General features: G+C 44.6%; 1 protein-coding gene across 3 annotated transcripts in view; it reads left to right on the top strand.

Annotated features, from left to right (window-relative positions):
• NFX1 (nuclear transcription factor, X-box binding 1) overlaps positions 1-17187 on the top strand; it is a 258504-nt gene that overhangs the window by 51626 nt on the left and 189691 nt on the right. The window lies entirely within an intron of this gene.

The raw sequence follows: 17187 nt of genomic DNA, 5'->3' as shown, positions 1-17187 counted from the left end.
AGAGGGGTGAGACCCTGTAAGTGTCTGACCAGTTTGACAATGAATGTTATGTTTAATGTAACACTGTTTAATGCGGAGGGGGGAGGGAGAGACGTAAGGAAGTCATGGTCCTAATTGGTGGACCTGAGAATAAGGGGAACAGGATTTGGGGGGCGGGGGAGGGGCGGGAGGAGGGGGTGGGGGGAGGGAGGAGGGATGCAAGCAGGGTACAAGCACTAAATAGAAAACGGGCTCTGATGGAAGCGTGGGCAGAACATAATAGTGATGCTGATAAAGGGGAGATGCAAGTTAGGGGGGGGCAGAGGCTGGGATGTCCCCCTCGATTACAAAAGTGGACATCTACAGATATAGTCATACACTTTCAAATCCAAGAATAGTAAGAATAATAACATGGAATGTAGGCGGAGTTAATTCGCCATTAAAATGCTCTAAGATTTTACAACAATTAAACAGGCAAAAAGCAGACATAGCACTTTTACAGGAGATGCATCTGAACCAGATTGAACATGCCAAGCTCAGCACCTGGTGGGTTGGGGATTGTATAGCAGCAAATGCACAAGGCAAAAAGGGAGGAGTAGCGATACTAATTAGAAAAGGCATAGCCTCTATAATTAATCCACTTCTGATTGATACTGAAGGCCGCTATGTTATATTGGAAGTGGTAGTTGGGCGACAGAAGCTGCTAATCTGTAATGTTTATGCTCCAAATAGATATGATCGGAAGTTTTACCAAACTTTGATTAATTTTCTGCTCAGGCAACCACATGCAGCTATAGTGATGGGGGGCGATTTTAATGCAGCTTGGGACCCCTCTCTGGACAGATCAGCTCCGGAGACGGCCTCTTCATGTTATAATAATAGAGGCCTCTTGCAATTGAGCCAGATGTTGGGCCTGGTTGATGTGTGGCGGGTGCTGCACCCAGGTGAGAAAGACTACACACATCTGTCACGGGCCCACTCAACTCAGTCGAGAATTGACTATATTCTGACATCGCGCCAGATGTTTGTGGAAGTGACAATAGCGGAGATAGGACCGTATATGGTGTCGGACCATGCCTGGGTTAAGATAGAATGGATACCAAGCGGTACGACCCAACAGGAACATAAATGGCAATTTCCCCTGGAGTTTAGCTCAGATCCAGTGCTTAAAGGCCGATTACAAGCTAGCTGGGCGGAGTACAGCACTCATAATCAAGAGCATATAGAGGATCCAGTTTTGTTTTGGGAAGCGGCTAAGGCGGTTCTTAGAGGCGAAGTTATAAGTCACACACACTTTGTGAGGAAGGCGCGAGACAGAAAGATCTTGCGTTTAAGTAACCAACTTTGTAAGGCACGGAAGAGATATGGGGAGACACATGCGATAGGTGATAAACAACAAGTGTTAGAGCTTCAAACCGCCTTAAATGAACTTTTGCAAGAGAGGGCACATAAGTCACAGCTTTACTATCGATATATGCTTTATAAACATGGTAATAAAACAGGCAAATTGATGTCAAAAATAATTACCCCCCGGGGAGGCACTGAGGCAAAGGGGGGGAGGGCTCCACACATCAGACAAAGCAATCTGTGAGACTTTTCGGACCTTTTCTCAAGGGCTGTACGCTTCCCCAGAGGAAGATGGCCTATTAAATCAGATGTACTTAGAAAATTTAGTTTTACCAAAGCTTACAATACAAGAGTTGGACAGTCTTAACCAATTAATCACTGAGGACGAAGTTAGTATGGTTATAGCCCGCAGCCCGCGATTGAAAGCCCCGGGACCTGATGGTTTAAGAGGAGAATTTTATAAATTGATGGAAGGAGGAGTTATACCCGCAATTACTAGATTCTTGAACCAGCTGATAGAGAGACAGAGGTTACCCCCTGATTTGAATAGGGCTCAAATAATAGTCTTGTTGAAGCCGGGGAGGGACCCTCTGGAGCCGACATCGTACCGGCCTATTTCCCTATTAAATTATGATACCAAGCTGTTGGCAAAAATCTTGGCTAATAGATTGGCGAGGTTGCTCCCTCGGTTGATTCACGAAAGTCAGGTGGGCTTTGTGGGAGGCAGAGCAGTGAGTAAAAACTTGAGAGCAATATTGACATCACTAGAGCACAGCTCGCAGGCGAAGGTAGCATCGTTATTGATCAGCTTCGATGCGGAAAAGGCCTTTGATAAGGTTCACTGGAAGTTCCTTTTTGATACGCTGGAACATTATGGATTTTTAGGGAGATTTGTTGAGGCAATTCACGCTTTATATGCCAACCCATGTGCCACCTTGAGAGTGAACGGGATAGAATCGGAAAGCTTCTGTATCAGAAGAGGCACAAGGCAGGGGTGCCCCTTGTCCCCTCTCCTCTTTGTTTTAGTTTTAGATCCCCTTATCAGAGATATCATGGCAAACCCTTTGATCCGGGGTGTCGGTTTAGGGACCCACATGTTTAAGATCGCAGCATTTGCGGATGACATTTTGGTACATCTTACAAACCCAAGGGAATCCTTAGACACGTTATTGGAAACCTTTCGTGAATATGGAGACTACTCAGGTTTTCGAATCAATCTAGATAAGTCAGAAGCTCTGGCTTCGCCAGAGGTGAACCAGAGGGACTGGGATCCTGAATTTCCATTGAGATGGGCTAGAGAGTCTTTTAAATATCTAGGAATCCGACTCACAATGAATACTTCAGACTTATATCAGTTGAATGTTAAAATCTTACTGGAACATACTAAAGCTAAATTGGACTCTTGGATGAGTCTTCCACTGTCACTAATGGGACGGATACATTTAGTCCAAATGGTGCTGTTTCCGCGCTGGTTGTACGTCCTTCAAACCTTACCCATACGCCTAACACGGACTGATTTGAAACGGATGATGCGTCTTTTTAGTCGATTTTGCTGGGCAGGCAAAAAGCCCAAAGTTAGCCAAAATATGTTAATAGGGAGCTGGAGACAGGGCGGAATGGGTGTCCCGGATGTGTTCCTATATAATCAGGCGTGTTTGTTGCGTCACCTAGGAGATCTGGTGAACACCACGCAGTATTATACACCTATGGACTTGGAGGAAGTCTTTTTTGCTCCATATGATATATTAGCATTGCTCCATTTACCTCGCAGTCGGCTCCCTTCTAAATTTAAAAAAAGTATAATACTACAGCCCCTTCGGGAGGCGTGGCAGTGGTGGATGCGGCAAATGGGGGGCCAACCACACGTTACAGATCAAATCCCAATCGTAGGTAACCCTGTTTTTGAAGCAGGGATAGACAACCCGACATTTGGCAGATGGCAAGGGCTGGGCATCACAAGATTGGAACACCTGTTATTGGAAAATGGGGAAATGATAACATTTGACGCGCTTCAAGACAAAGTGGGTTCGGCTTGGGGCAATAGATTTGCTTATGCACAGGTCCGACACTATATGAAATCTTTGAGCCAGGTACCCCTGAGGGGGCGGATGGGGGAACTGCTAAGGGTCTTCTTTGAGGAGTTGCAGATGGAGAAGCAATCTGTATCAGCATTGTATGGGGCACTGGTTAGGCGTAGGTCCCAGAGGCAATATGTAGATCTTAAGCGTAAATGGGAACAAGATCTTGGGACCTCACTGGCAACATGGGATGTGTCAGCTACCTTGAAAGGCATCCGGGCATTGGTGACAGATGAGAGGCTGAGGGAGTGTGGTTATAGAGTGGTCCTTCGGGGGTATATGTCTAAAGCACAACTGGCTCATATGTTGGGGCCGGACAACTCGGGGTGCTCTAAATGTGGAGGGGGTCCCAGCTCATTATATCATGCATTATGGCAATGCCCCAAGGTGCGTATGTTCTGGCAGAGGGTAAGAGGGTTTTTGATTCGATTGGGGAATAGAATTCAAGGAACGGAGAGGCAGCTTCTGTTGGACCAACCAAGAGCGTTTGCTCCATTAGGTGCCCAGCTATAATGTTATGTAGGAAGCTGAGCTTGGTAGCTCGGAAATGCATTATGCAGTACTGGGTCTCATCGGAAGGGCCAGCTTATTGGCATTGGCGCAATCAGGTGCATCTCCTGGCCTCTTGGGAGGCTAGGGACTCAAAACAATCGCCTAAGCGCAGAGTACGCTTTCTACAGATCTGGACACCATACCTGCAAATTCTCAGTCCAAGGGGACGTAGTCTGCTTGTTAATGTCTGATAAATAGTGGAATAATGGAGAGTATGGGTAGCCTGGAGTGGTAAATTTAGTTCAGAGGGGAATCCTGCTTGCAAGGGGGGGAGGTATTGGGTGGGGGGTTGAAGGGGTTGAGTGAGATGTATATGGCTAAAGCTTGGCAGTGCTCTAGAGCTTGGATGTTTAGTTTTCTGATATTTTGTGATAAGCACTATTGCACCTAACGAGGTACTTAAAGTGTATGATATTAGGAATAGAAGCCATTTAACATCTAATATTAGCACTTGACAAGTAATTGTTCAGAGGGGAGGGGGGAGAAAAATGGGGAAGAAAAGTGTTTGGCGATGTTGAATAAGCTGTAAGAATGCTGTTTTGTATATCAAGCAATGTTATATGAATGTTCTAAGTTAATTTGTATTGTGATAATCATCAATAAAACAGTTTAAACATAAATAAAAATATTTTTTGTTCTTTTCTACCTTTATCTGAGCAATTTATTTTTCTAATTGGGCTGGTCCTAGTCTCTTTTCCACTTTCTACATGTCAATCTTCTCTAATTTCTTTTCCACATTGGCTTTTCCATTTCTCTCTCCACTTGGCTTCTTCCTTTCCTTCTCTACATCTGTCTGGCAGAGACCTTTCATTTCATGTTCCCCCCTGCCCCCTTTTTTCTCCTCTGCGTCTACCCTCCCCCCCCCCCCCGTTCTCTCACCTTAGTTTCTGTTTCACTTCTCATCTACCTACTAGCTTTTACCATCGCCCTCTCATTCCCTCTCCAGCACTCTCATTGCTCCCTCTCTCTCTCACCTTATCCAGTCTTCTTTCCACCATTTCCTTAGCCCCCATTCCCATCCTCTTAGCCCTCATCTACCCTGCACTGGATCTCTTCACCCTATCAGTCCCCAGCTCCATCCCTGCCTCTCCATTCCCTTGCTTCCAAGGCCATTCTTATATCTCTTACCCTATACCCCATGCCCAGTAGCGTCTCTTTTTTACCATCTTTATAACCCCATTTCCACCATCACTCAACCCCTTCAGAGAGCCATATCCCTCTCAAATACCCCCATTCATTTTCAGTGCCTCTCATCCTGTCTCCAGTCTTCCATGTCATTCACAGATGGGGTGGGAATTTGAGGAAATAGTGAATACTTGGCAATTTTAGATATGAGTGGGAGTGTACTGATGGGAAAATGAGTGAGGGTGTGAAATGAGGGTTATGAGAAGAGCGGCAAGAAAAGGGGCTAATATGGGGAAAGGTTCCCGCCAACACATCTTAGCCTCATCTTCTTCCACTCTGTTCCTCTCCCCTCTACCCAAACCCCCTTGCCCCATCCATCTCCTCCTGCTCCTTCCCCATCCATCTTTTGCTCCTTCCTCCCACCCCCAGTCCCATCCATCTTCTGCTCCATCCTCCCTCCCCATCCCATCAATCTTTTGCTTTCCGGTATCTTCTGTTTATTTGACTTTTTGCTTACTCCATGTCCACTGTCATTCTCTCTTTCCTGTCCAGCATCTCCTCTCTGTCTCCCTGTCCCTATTCCTAAGTTCGGTACCTGCCAAATGTGTACTCATCCCTCCCCCTGTCCTGCTTCTCCCCCTTCTTTCTCCAGTACTCCCACTCCAGGGCCAGCATCTCTCCCTCTTCTCTTCTTTGCCTTCTTCCCATGGTACTGCATCTCTCTCTCTCTCTCTCTCTCTCTCCTATGATACAGCATCTTTCCTAATCTGTCCTCCCCCCCCCCCCCCCACGCATCCCATCTTTCTCTCCCACCCCCTCATCCCAGCATCCATTTCTCTCTTCTCCCCGGCAGGTCCAGTTTCTTGCCCCCTCTCTTCTCCAGCTTCTCATCCAAGCTCTTGCTTCCCTCTCCCCTCCTCCATGGTCTGGCATTTCTCTCCTTATCCCCTGTGATCTGGCACCTTTTTAACCTTTCCCCTCCCCATCCACAGGTGCAGCATCTCTCTCTCCTACTGCCCCCCAGCAAGATCTGGTGTCGTTCTCCCTCCCTCCTTTTCTCCCTTCCTTCCGCTCCCCCATGCAAGGTCCAGTGTCGCTCCCCTTCTCTCCGTCCCTCCCTCCCTACAAGGTTTGGTGTCCCCCTCCCTAGAAGGTATGCATTGCTCTTCCTCTTCCCCCTTCTCTACAAGGTCCAGTGTTGCCCCCCCCCCCCACAAGAGCCGGTGTCGCTCTCCCTCCTTTCCCACAAGGTCCAGTCTAACCTGCCCTTCCTCCCCCACTCCTACAAGGTCCAGTGTCACCATCCTTTCCTACAAGCCCGGTGTTGCTTGCCCTCCCTTCCTACAAGGAGTGATCTTGCTTGCTCACTCTCCGTCCGTCCTCTCTCTCCCTCCTCCCCCCCCCCCCGCCCACTGTCGCCATTGCCACCACCGCCAGTTCCTGTGTCACGCTTTTTCCCTCCCTCCTGCAAGCTCCGGTGTCACACTCTGTCTCTTTCCCCTCCTTGCCCTCCCAGCTGCAGTCTTTCCATCTTTCAGGCTGTTGGTAGCAGCAGTGTAAGCACACTGCCTTTGCCCGAAGAAGCTTTCTGTCTGCAGCAATGACCCACCTACGCAGAAACAGGAAGTCACAATAGAGAGAAGGCTGCTGGTCAAAGGCAGCGTGCTTACATTGCTAATTCTGCCGGCATCCTGGAAGATGGAAAGGCTGCAGCGGGAGCCGAGTGGAGAGGAGGAGGAGTGACACTGGACCTTGCAGGGAGGGGTTAGCAGGAGAGAGAGATATGCTGGATAAAAACAATGAAGAAGCTAGAGGCAAGCCATTTGTGGGGGGGGGGCAGTGCCCCTTGCCCCCCCCCCCCATACTATGCCCATGCAGATGGCTCATCCATTTTCTAGGGGAGGGTCCTGAAAAAGGGGCTTCAGACTTTCACTCCATAGATTGTTGCTGGAAGGGATTGTTTCCTTTTCCCACTCCCAACCCCCATCAGTCTCCAGGGGACGCCTAGTGGAGGAATGATCTCCTGGGGGAGTTTCAGATCTTAGGCCCAGAGAGGTTTGGGTCCAAGCCCCATGGATGGCTTTTAGATTGGCAAAGTAGTTTAATATCTTCCTTTCTGAAGTCGGGGAAAGGCTCCTGGGTCTCTTGCTGCTTGTCCTGGGCACAAGTTGGAGCATTTTCCTCCTCCTTGGGATTTTAACAGTTGTGGGAGGTTGGTGGCCATGCGTTTGACTCCTTATGCCTCCTGTTCACTCCCCCCCCCCCCCCCAATTGGCATCTGGGGGTGGAGCATGCCTTTCTTTTGCAGGCTTGGCGTCCAGAGATAGTTGAAATAACCTTTTGCGAACTGTCACTGCACCTGGCAGTTTTTGGGACATCCCTCCTTACCCCAGAGAGAGATGACTGGTGGCAACCCTATTGTTAAGTGGTCCTACCCAGAATTCTGTGTTCTGTAGCAGGGGTCCTGTATCTTGCTGGGGTTGCATTACGTCAGGTGGGGAGGATTAAGAGCCTGCATTTTTCGCTGATATTTTCCTTCTTCTTGTGCTGGGAACTGAGACAGTAGGTTTTCTGTCAAGTGTGATGGAAAACCTAAGCTCTAAGCTAGGAAGGTGCACCTGATAATTTGGTGACCAAGGGTTGCTCCTCTTAGCTTTCAGTCGCCTTGTCAAAAGGGATATAGTACCTTTCTGTTGGGGGAAGAGCTTTGTTTTAACATGGGTAGCTCAGTTTTATGGAAAGCACAGCTTTTTGGGTTGCCTTGAGTGGTTTAGATTTAAACTATCGTCATTCTGGTCTTAGGCTCTCCTTCCAGGCAGCTATATTGACCCATGTTTGCAGGCCTTCTGTATTGGATGTGGCATGCTCTGACAGGTGCAAGTTGTGGTGAGGGGAGGTATCAAGCACCCTTGCCCTGGATTATGCTGTATCCAAGCAAGCTCAGGCTGGTGGTGGGTTTGGGTGCTTCTGGATGGTGCTTGCAACTAGGAATAGATCCTCTAGCTGAGTCACAGGAGCATAATATTAACTTGGCTAAGGACAGGTCCTTAGTGCTCCTCCCTGGTGCATTTATTTATTTGCTTCATTTGTACCCCACACTTTCCCACCTATTTGCAGGCTCAATGTGGCTTACATTATATTGCAAAAGATATAGTTATGAACAGAGTAAGAGGTTTGTTCTAAATTAACATATTACTATGTAAGAATTAAGGAAGATATGTCTGTGGAATAATTTACATAACACATAATGAAAAAGAAAAAAAATATGATAATATGGCTAATATAATCAGCACAGCTGCAGGACTCCAGGACTTCTGAGTGGGTTTGTTGGTAATCTGCAATTAGAGAGGCATGTAGCCTTGGGGCCCTTTTTGGTTCGATGGTCTTGGGGCTATGTTGCATTGATTTTCCCTTCTAAAGTTTGTGTTTTCTATGCATTTGTTTACATGCCTTGCTCTGCTGTTTTTAGTTCCGGTATTCTCAAGGTGATGCCTTGTGGACCTTACAGTAAATGACAGTGTACAAAAGGCTTCTACACCCAAAGCAAGATTTCCACCTCTTGCAATGGGTTTTGGAGGTTAAAAAAAGAGGCTATGGGCTCCTTTGGATCTTCCATTCTGCCTGTTGAAAAATGCCACCTCTGGGTACAGTCACATTTTCTTGAGTCCTCCCACTCAAAGGGGCAGTCCTGTTAGTCTCAAGTTGGTTAAGTAGCAGTTTAATAAAACAAAGGTTGGAAATAGAGCTCTAGACTCTGGAGTTATGAGATCCTGATTCTTCTCTGGGCCATTTCTACTTTCTCTATTCCTTGGCAGAGTGCAAACAGATCTTGAATGATATTTAAGCACCCTCCTTCCTTCTTTGGGAAGGTAGCTTTGGTAAAAAGTACTGGAGTTAGTCCTCCTTAAGGCAGACTGCGGAGCTTGGAATCATATAGAGCCTCCCTTTGAATGCTGAGGCATGGCTGGGGGGCTCTGTAATAGACACATAGGGTGTCATAGATGAGATTAGCCTGATGTAGAACTCTGGGTTTGTGCTCATAGGAGGACTCCCACCCTATCTGTTTTTGGGGGTTCTCAAATATGTGGTAGCCTGCCTTTAGGTAGTTTCTCCTGGGGTTCACTGTTTCTCCCAGTTGATATCCTGGATTCCACACTTACAGATTTGACCCCTTGTCTCTTGCACCTCCCAGGAACTGGGCTTCAGTTGGTTGGAGAGGAGGTTCTGTGTCTTGGGTCTGAATCCAGTCAGTCAGTTGTTGATGCTTTGGCTTGCAAATATGATTGTTGGTACTATTACTGTCCGTTTAGGTGCTTAGTGTGCTTAGCCTTGAGGGCATGAGGGAGCCCTTGTCACTGAAATGGCACTCGGTCCTTTAGTCCTTGCCTGTGGGGACTCGAAGGTGTACTGTATTGGTGCCAAGATTTCTTTTGTCTGTGCAATCCCTTCTGAACTCCAGGTACTTGGGTACGGTTTATTGTGTCCATTTAAGCCTCTCCCGGTTTAGCTTCTTGATCTTGACTTGAAGAGTTGGTGCCCATGTGAGTTTGGAATGCATTAATTCTGGAGAAAGTAGATGGCTCTTGTGGTTTGGCGGGTTTCAAATTTATTAAAGACTTTGTATCCCACCCAACAGAGAAACCAACTGGGCGGTGTACAATCTAAAAAAAGAAAAGAGAACTGGACATACATTATTAATATGAGACAAAAGGAACTAGGATAGAACTATAATATAAGCAGGAAAGAGGGAGGGAGGAGTAGGGAAAAAGCAATAAGGTAAGGTAAGAGTGACCTCATCAGGAAAAAATTTAGGTATAAGCATCTTGAAAGAGGAAAGTCTTGACCTCTGCTTTAAAAGAGGGATAGAGAGGTGATTTATCTGAAGTGAGATGGTAAGGAGTTCCACAGCATTGGGCCTTGAAATAAGAAGATGGTGTGCCTACTGTGTTCATGAAAAAGTTCTCTGTGTGACAAAATGGAGAGAAGATTGAACTGTGATGACCTCAATGTCCATGTTTTGAGTATGAGGGGTGAGCTATCTCAAAAGATAGAGGGGTTCCAAAGCAGCAAGAGTTTTAAAAATTAACAGAAGGATTAAAAGCAATACAGTGGGAAATTGGAACCTATGAGAGGAGATAAGATAAGTGACGTGATCATTTTTTTTGAGGTCATGAAGAACTCTTATGGTGATATTTTGGACTAAATGCAAGCGGTGTCTATCTTTGATCCGAAGGCCTAAATAATGGGGGTTAAAGTAGTCTAATTGTGAGATGACCAAGGAGTGTATTGATATTAAGGGCAGGAGGATTTAATAAAGGCTGAATAGATCTGATGAGATGTAACTTGTAGAAGGATTGTTGGACTACCTTTGAAATCTGTTCTTGGAAAGAAAGGGAAGAATCAAATACAATCCTAAAATGCATGCGGAATGTACTAGAGAAACTGGAACACCATTTAAAAGGATGGAAGAAGAGAGAGATACCTGGTCAGTAGGGGTGAATAAGAGTACTTTGGACTTCTACGTATTAAGAACCAATTTATTATCGGTAAGCCATGATGTAATGAGTTTAAGGGAAGGGGTAGGACAGCTATTGTAGTTGGTGATTTGATCATTAGTCATGTAGATAGCTGGGTGGCTGGTGAACGTGAGGATTGCCTGGTCACTTGCCTGGTATGAAGGTGGCAGACCTCGCGCGTCACCTAGACAGGATCTTAGTGCTGGGGAGGAGCTGGCTAGCTTGGTACATGTGGGTACCCATCACATAGGAAAATGTGGGAGGGAGGTTCTGGAAGCCAGATTTAGGCTCTTAGGTAGAAAGCTGATGTTCAGATCTTCCAGGGTAGCATTTTCAGAGATGCTTCCTGTTCCACACACAAGACCCAAAAGGCAGGCAGAGCTCCGAAGTCTCAATGCGTGTTTGAAATGATGGTGCAGAGATGAGGGATTTAGATTTGTTAGGAACTGGGTGAAATGCTGGAAAGGGGGAGACTGTTCTGAAATGATTGGCATCACCTTAACCGGGATGGAACCAGGCTGCTGGCGCTAACTTTTAATAAGGAGATAGGGCAGCTTTTAAACTAGAATTGGGGGGGGGGGGGGGGGGGGTAGCTGACAGTCACCCAGGAGTGCATGGTTCGGTGTGGAGTATCCTTGCAGGATACTATTGAAACAGGACATTTAGGGAATCCCAATAGAGAGGTTTCAACAATGGTGAAAGTAAACCAGGTGTGCTTAATGAGAAAGCAGGATAAAGGATGCACATTATCCCCTTCAACTTCTAAGCAGCTTGTAGATCAAATGAAAAAAAAAACACAACTTGAAGTACCTATATACAAATGCTAGAAGCCTAAAAAATAAAATTGGAGAGTTGAAGTGTATAGCACTAAATGATGAGGTAGATATAATAGGTATCTCAGAGACTTGGTGGAAAGAGAACAATCAATGGGACACTGTGTTAACAGGGATCAAATTGGACAGAGGGGGGCTGCGGTATATATTAAAGAGGGAATTGAGTCAAATAAAATAAACATTTCACATGAAACAGCAGTGTGGAATCCTTATGGATAGAAATTCCATATGTGAAGGGAAGGGAATATTCTTGTAGGTCTGCACTACCGTCCGCTGGGACAGAACAAACAGACAGATGAAATCTTTACAGAGATTAGGGAAGCTGGCAAATTGGGCAATGCTGTAATAATGGTTTATTTCAGTTACCCCAGTATTGACTGGATAAATGTTACATCAGGGAATGCCAGGGAGATAAAATTTCTAGATGTAATAAATTACTTCTTCTTGGAACAACTGGTCCAGGAACTGATGAGAGGGGAGCCATTTTGGATCTAGTCCTTGATGGCATGCAGGACATAGTGCGAGAGGTGGCAGTGTTGGGTCCCCTGGGAAACAGTGATAACATGATTAAGTTTGAGCTGCTATCTGGGATGAACCCACAAAGGAAATCTACTGTAGCTGCATTTAATTTTCAAAAGGGTGACTATAATAAAATGAGGAAAATGGTTAAAAAGAAACTAAAAGGATCAGCTGCTAAGGTTAGGACACTAAAACATGGACGTTATTAAAAAATACCATCTTGGAAGCCCAGTCCAGATGCATTCCACATACTTGCAAAGGTGGAAGAAGAGAAAACGACAGCCAGCATGGTTAAAAGGTCAAGTTAAAAAAAAGGCTATTACAACCAAAAGATTTTCCTTCAAAGAATGGAAAAAGGACCCAAATGAAGAAAGTAAGAAGCAACATAAGCACTGGCAAGTCAGCATTAATAAAAAAGGCTAAAAGAGTATGACGAGAAACTTGCCAAAGAGGCTAAAACTCACAGTAACAACTTTTTCAGGTCCATCAGGAGCAGCCTGTGGGGAAATCCGTGGGGCCGTTAAATCACGAAGGAGCAAAAGGGGCACTCAGGGAGGACGAGGCCATAGCGGAGAAACTGAATGAATTCTTTGCTTCTAGCTTTACAGAAGAAGATGTAAGATCTTCCTGTACCGGAAGTGGTTTTCAAGGATGATGATGCAGAGGAACTGAAAGAAATCTCAGTGAAAGTGGAAGAAGTACTGAGCTTAATTGACAAATTAAAGAGTAGTAAATCACCTGGACCGGATGGCATACATCCAAGGGTACTCAAAGAACTCAAGCATGAAATTGCTGATCTGTTAGTAATATGTAACCTGTGGTTAAAATTGTCCATAGTATCTGAAGATTGGAGGGTTGCCAATGTGATGCCAATTTTTAGAAAGGGTTCTATGGGTGATCCAGGAAATTACAGACTGGCAAGCCTGATGTCTGTTATGGGTAAAACAGTAGAAACTATTATAAAGAATAAAATTACAGAACACAGAGGGAAATGGGACAGTCGGCATTGGTTCAGCCAAGGGAAGTCTTGCCGCACCAATTTGCTTCATTTCTTTGAAGGCATGAATAAACATGTAGATAAAGGTGAGCCAGTTGATGTAGTGTATCTTTCAGAAAGCTTTTGATAAAGTTCCTCATGATAGACTCCTCAGAAAATTAGTTGTGGATTAGGAATTGGTTACTGGACAGAAAACAGAGTGCAGGGTTAAATGGTCATTTCTCTCAATGGAGGAGAGAGAACGGTGAAGTGCCGCAGGGATCTGAACTGGGACTGGTACTATTTAACATATTTATAAATGATATGGAAATCAGAATGATAAGTGAGGTGTTGAAATTTGCAGATGATACAAAACTATTCAAGGTTGTTAAAAAAACGTGAGGACTGTGAAAATTGCAGGAAGACCTTAGGAAATTGGAAGACTGAGGTATCCAAATGGCAGATGAAATTTAATGTGGACAAATGCAAGATGATGCACATTGGAAAGAATAATCTGAATCACAGTTACCTGAAGCTAGGGTCCACTTTGTGGGGTCAGCACTCAAGAAAAAGATCTGGGTGTTGTTGTAGATAATACGCTGAAATCTTTTGCTCAGTGTGCGGTGGTGGCCAAAAAGCAATCAGGATGCTAGGAATTATTAGGAAAGGGATGGTGAATAAGACCGAAAATACTATAATTCCTCTCATCGCTCCATTGTGCGACCGCATCTTGAGTATTGCATTCAGTTCTGGTCGCCGTATCTCAAAAAATATATAGCGGAATTAGAAAAGGTTCAAAGAAGAGCGACCAAAATGATAAAGGGGATGGAACTCCTCTCATATAAGGAAAGGCTAAAGAGGTCAGGGCTCTTCAGCTTGGAAAAGAGACGGATGAGGGGAGATATGATTGAGGTCTACAAAATCCTGAGTGGTGTAGAACGAGTAAAAGTAAATCAATTTTTTACTCGTTGAAAAAGTACAAAGATTAGGAGACACTCAAGGAAGTTACATGGAAATACTTTTAAAAACAAATAGGAGGAAATATTTTTTTCACTTAACTCTTGCCGGAGGATGTGGTAACATTGGTTAGCTTATCTAGGTTTAAAAAAGGTTTGGACAAGTTTCTGGAGGAAAAGTCCATAGTCTGCTATTGAGACAGACATGAGGAAGCAACTGCTTTCTCCAGGACTGGTAGCATGGAATGTTGCTGCTAATTGGGTTTCTGCCAGGTACTTGTGACTTGGCTTGGCCACTGTTTGGAAAGAAGATACTGAGCTAGGTGGACCATTGGTCTGACCCAGAATGGCTACTGTTATGTTCTTATATTCAAATATTAAGTGAAGAGATGTCATGTGGATCCATAGGGTTGATTGGAGAAAGAGTTTAGATGTCATCTGTACATAATCAAATCTATAGATTGTGCAAAAGTAAGAAGGGATGCTAAAAAAATGTTAAAGGGCAAGGGAGAAAGTATAGAACCTTGAACACCCCTGTTTGGATCGCGTATCAGCAGAGTGAGCAGTGTATTGTATATTTTCAAGGTAAGATTTAAAACAAATGATAGGAATTCCAATGGATTGCAGGCGGGTAAGCAAAACAGAATGATCAATAAGTTCAAAAGCAGCAGAGAGATCAAGAAGGCCGAAAGCAGCAATGAGATCAAGAGATAGGAGTACAAATAAATAATATTCAAAAGTGCTAAAAAAGGCATTTTTGTACTATGATGTTGGCGAAAACCAGTTTGATTAGGGTGTAAAACATTAGTTTTAAATATAACAGTGGTGAGTTGTGAATGGACAATGGTTTCAACAATCTTTACAAGAGAATGTAAATTAGTAATAGGCCTATAATTAGAAGGATCAGTAGGAGAGCATTTAGGATCCTTGATTTTTAGGGTAAATAATAGCATTCTTCCAGTTTTGAGGAACAAGTTCAGTTATTAGACAGCCTAATCATAGAGTGTAGAAAAGGAAGTAAAGCCGTCTGGTGTCTTTTCACCAAAGAAGTTGCAAAGAACAATCTTATTTATTTATTTGCTGCATTTGTACCCCACATTTTCCCACCTATTTGCAGGCTCAATGCGGCTTACACTATGTTGCAAAAGGTATAATCAGAAACAGAGTAAGAGGTATGGTCTAATTTAACATATTACTGTGTAAGAAATTAGGTAGATAGGTCAGTAGAATTATTTACATAACACAAAATAAAACAGGTAAGATATAATGACCAATCAACCTATGCTCAGCTGGAAGCCAAAATTCAGTCATGTTCAGGAGCTCACCTCACATTGCAATTGTTCCATTCTTCAGAGGCACCTCAACCCCAAGAAGGGAAGACTTATAAGTATATAAGTATTGCCATACTGGGAAAGACCAAAGGTCCATCGAGCCCAGCATCCTGTTTCCAACAGTGGCCAATCCAGGTCGCAAATACCCGGCAAGATCCTAAAAATGTACAAAACATTTTATACTGCTTATCCCAGAAATAGTGGCTTTTCCCCAAGTCCATTTAATAACGGTCTATGGACTTTTCCTTTAGGAAGCCATCCAAACCTTTTTTTAAACTCCACTAAGCTAACCGCCTTTACCACATACATTCTCTGGCAACGAATTCCAGAGTTTAATTACACGGTGAGTGAAGAAACGTTTTCTCCGATTCATTTTAAATTTACTACATTGTAGCTTCATCGCATGCCCCCTAGTCCTAGTATTTTTGGAAAGCGTGAACAGACACTTCACATCTACCTGTTCAACTCCACACATTATTTTATAGACCTCTATCATATCTCCCCTCAGCCACCTTTTCTCCAAGCTGAAGAGCCCTAGCCGCTTTAGCCTTTCCTCATAGGGAAGTCGTCCCATCCCCTTTATCATTTTTGTCGCCCTTCTCTACACCTTTTCTAATTCCACTATATCTTTTTTGAGATGTGGCGACCAGAATTGAACACAATATTCGAGGTGCGGTCGCACCATAGAGCGATACAAAGGCATTATAACATCCTCATTTTTGTTTTCCATTCCTTTCCTAATACCTAACATTCGTCTGCAGTGAAGGCGAGCAGCGCTTCAGACTGCCTTCCCATGTGTCTCAGCTCTGCCTGGTCACACCCTCATTTCCTGTTTCCGGAGGGGCGGGACCAGAGGCAGAGCTGAGACACATGGGAAGGCAGTCTGAAGCGCCCCTCGCCTTCACTGCTGACGCCGGACCCCGAGGTAAGAATTTTTAAATTACAGCCGGAACGCAGGAAGGCGAGGGGTTGCTGGAGGACAGGTCATGCTTGCACTCGGAGGGTACAGAGAGGGAGGGAGGCACGGGGGTCTGGAACTCTGAGGAGAGGAGGGGCGTGCAACTCGGAGGGGAGGGAGGGGCGTCCTGGAACTCGAAGGGGAGGGAGGGGGGGTCCTGGAACTCGAAGGGGAGGGAAGGAGAGAGGTGGAGGGGAGGAGGGCTGGAACTCGGAGGAGAGAGAGAAGGAGGTGGGGGGGGGGGGGCGTGGAACCTTGCTAGCACCCGTTTCATTTCTTTCGGAAACGGGCCTTTTTTACTAGTTTTCTATATAGAAGGTGCACATTTGTGCAGTGTTCTTCCTGATGAACTGTGAAAGATTAAGAGCTGCCTTCAGGAAAATGCTCAAGGCATATTTTTTTCTCTCAGGCCTTTTGGTAGAGTAAGATGTTAATTGTATGGACTGATTTTATTATATTGTCTGTATAGTTTAGAGTCTCAAATCTTGTTAATTTTTTTGTAAACTGCCTAGGACCTAGGATTGTGTGGTCTATAAATTGTGTAATAAATAAAGAGAGGGGGAACAATTCTATAACTGGGTGCCAAAGTTAAGTGCTTAGATGCAGCACACTGAGTGTGAATTATATAACTGAATCTGGGCACCAAGATTCCGTTAAGAGTACTAACATAAATTAACATCTACTCACCTTAGGCATGCCATGTATGCCATGTCAATAACAGGTGTAAATGAGCATGTTGAAGTGCAGCACTCTAGCGTATAACTTAAAGTATTCTGTAAGTTACGCTCCTTAGTGGGAACCCGACCCACTCTATGTATCACTTATAGAATAGCATTTAGTATCTAATTAAGGCTTAAGTGCATAAGTGTAAAGCATAACTGTAAAACTCACACACATAAAGCTAGTATTCTATAATTTTAGTTCGTAAATGTTTACATTTAGGCACTAAAGTTATAGGCTGAAGGGGGGGGGGTAGTGCTTATATCAATTCACTCTTAATATGCCTTTCTATTTTTA

This window comes from Microcaecilia unicolor, chromosome 1 (genome assembly GCF_901765095.1).
Source record: "Microcaecilia unicolor chromosome 1, aMicUni1.1, whole genome shotgun sequence".
Taxonomy (NCBI): Eukaryota; Metazoa; Chordata; class Amphibia; order Gymnophiona; family Siphonopidae; genus Microcaecilia; species Microcaecilia unicolor.
The sequence above is the reverse complement of the archived record's forward strand: the minus strand, read 5'-3'. Positions and strand labels throughout refer to the sequence as shown.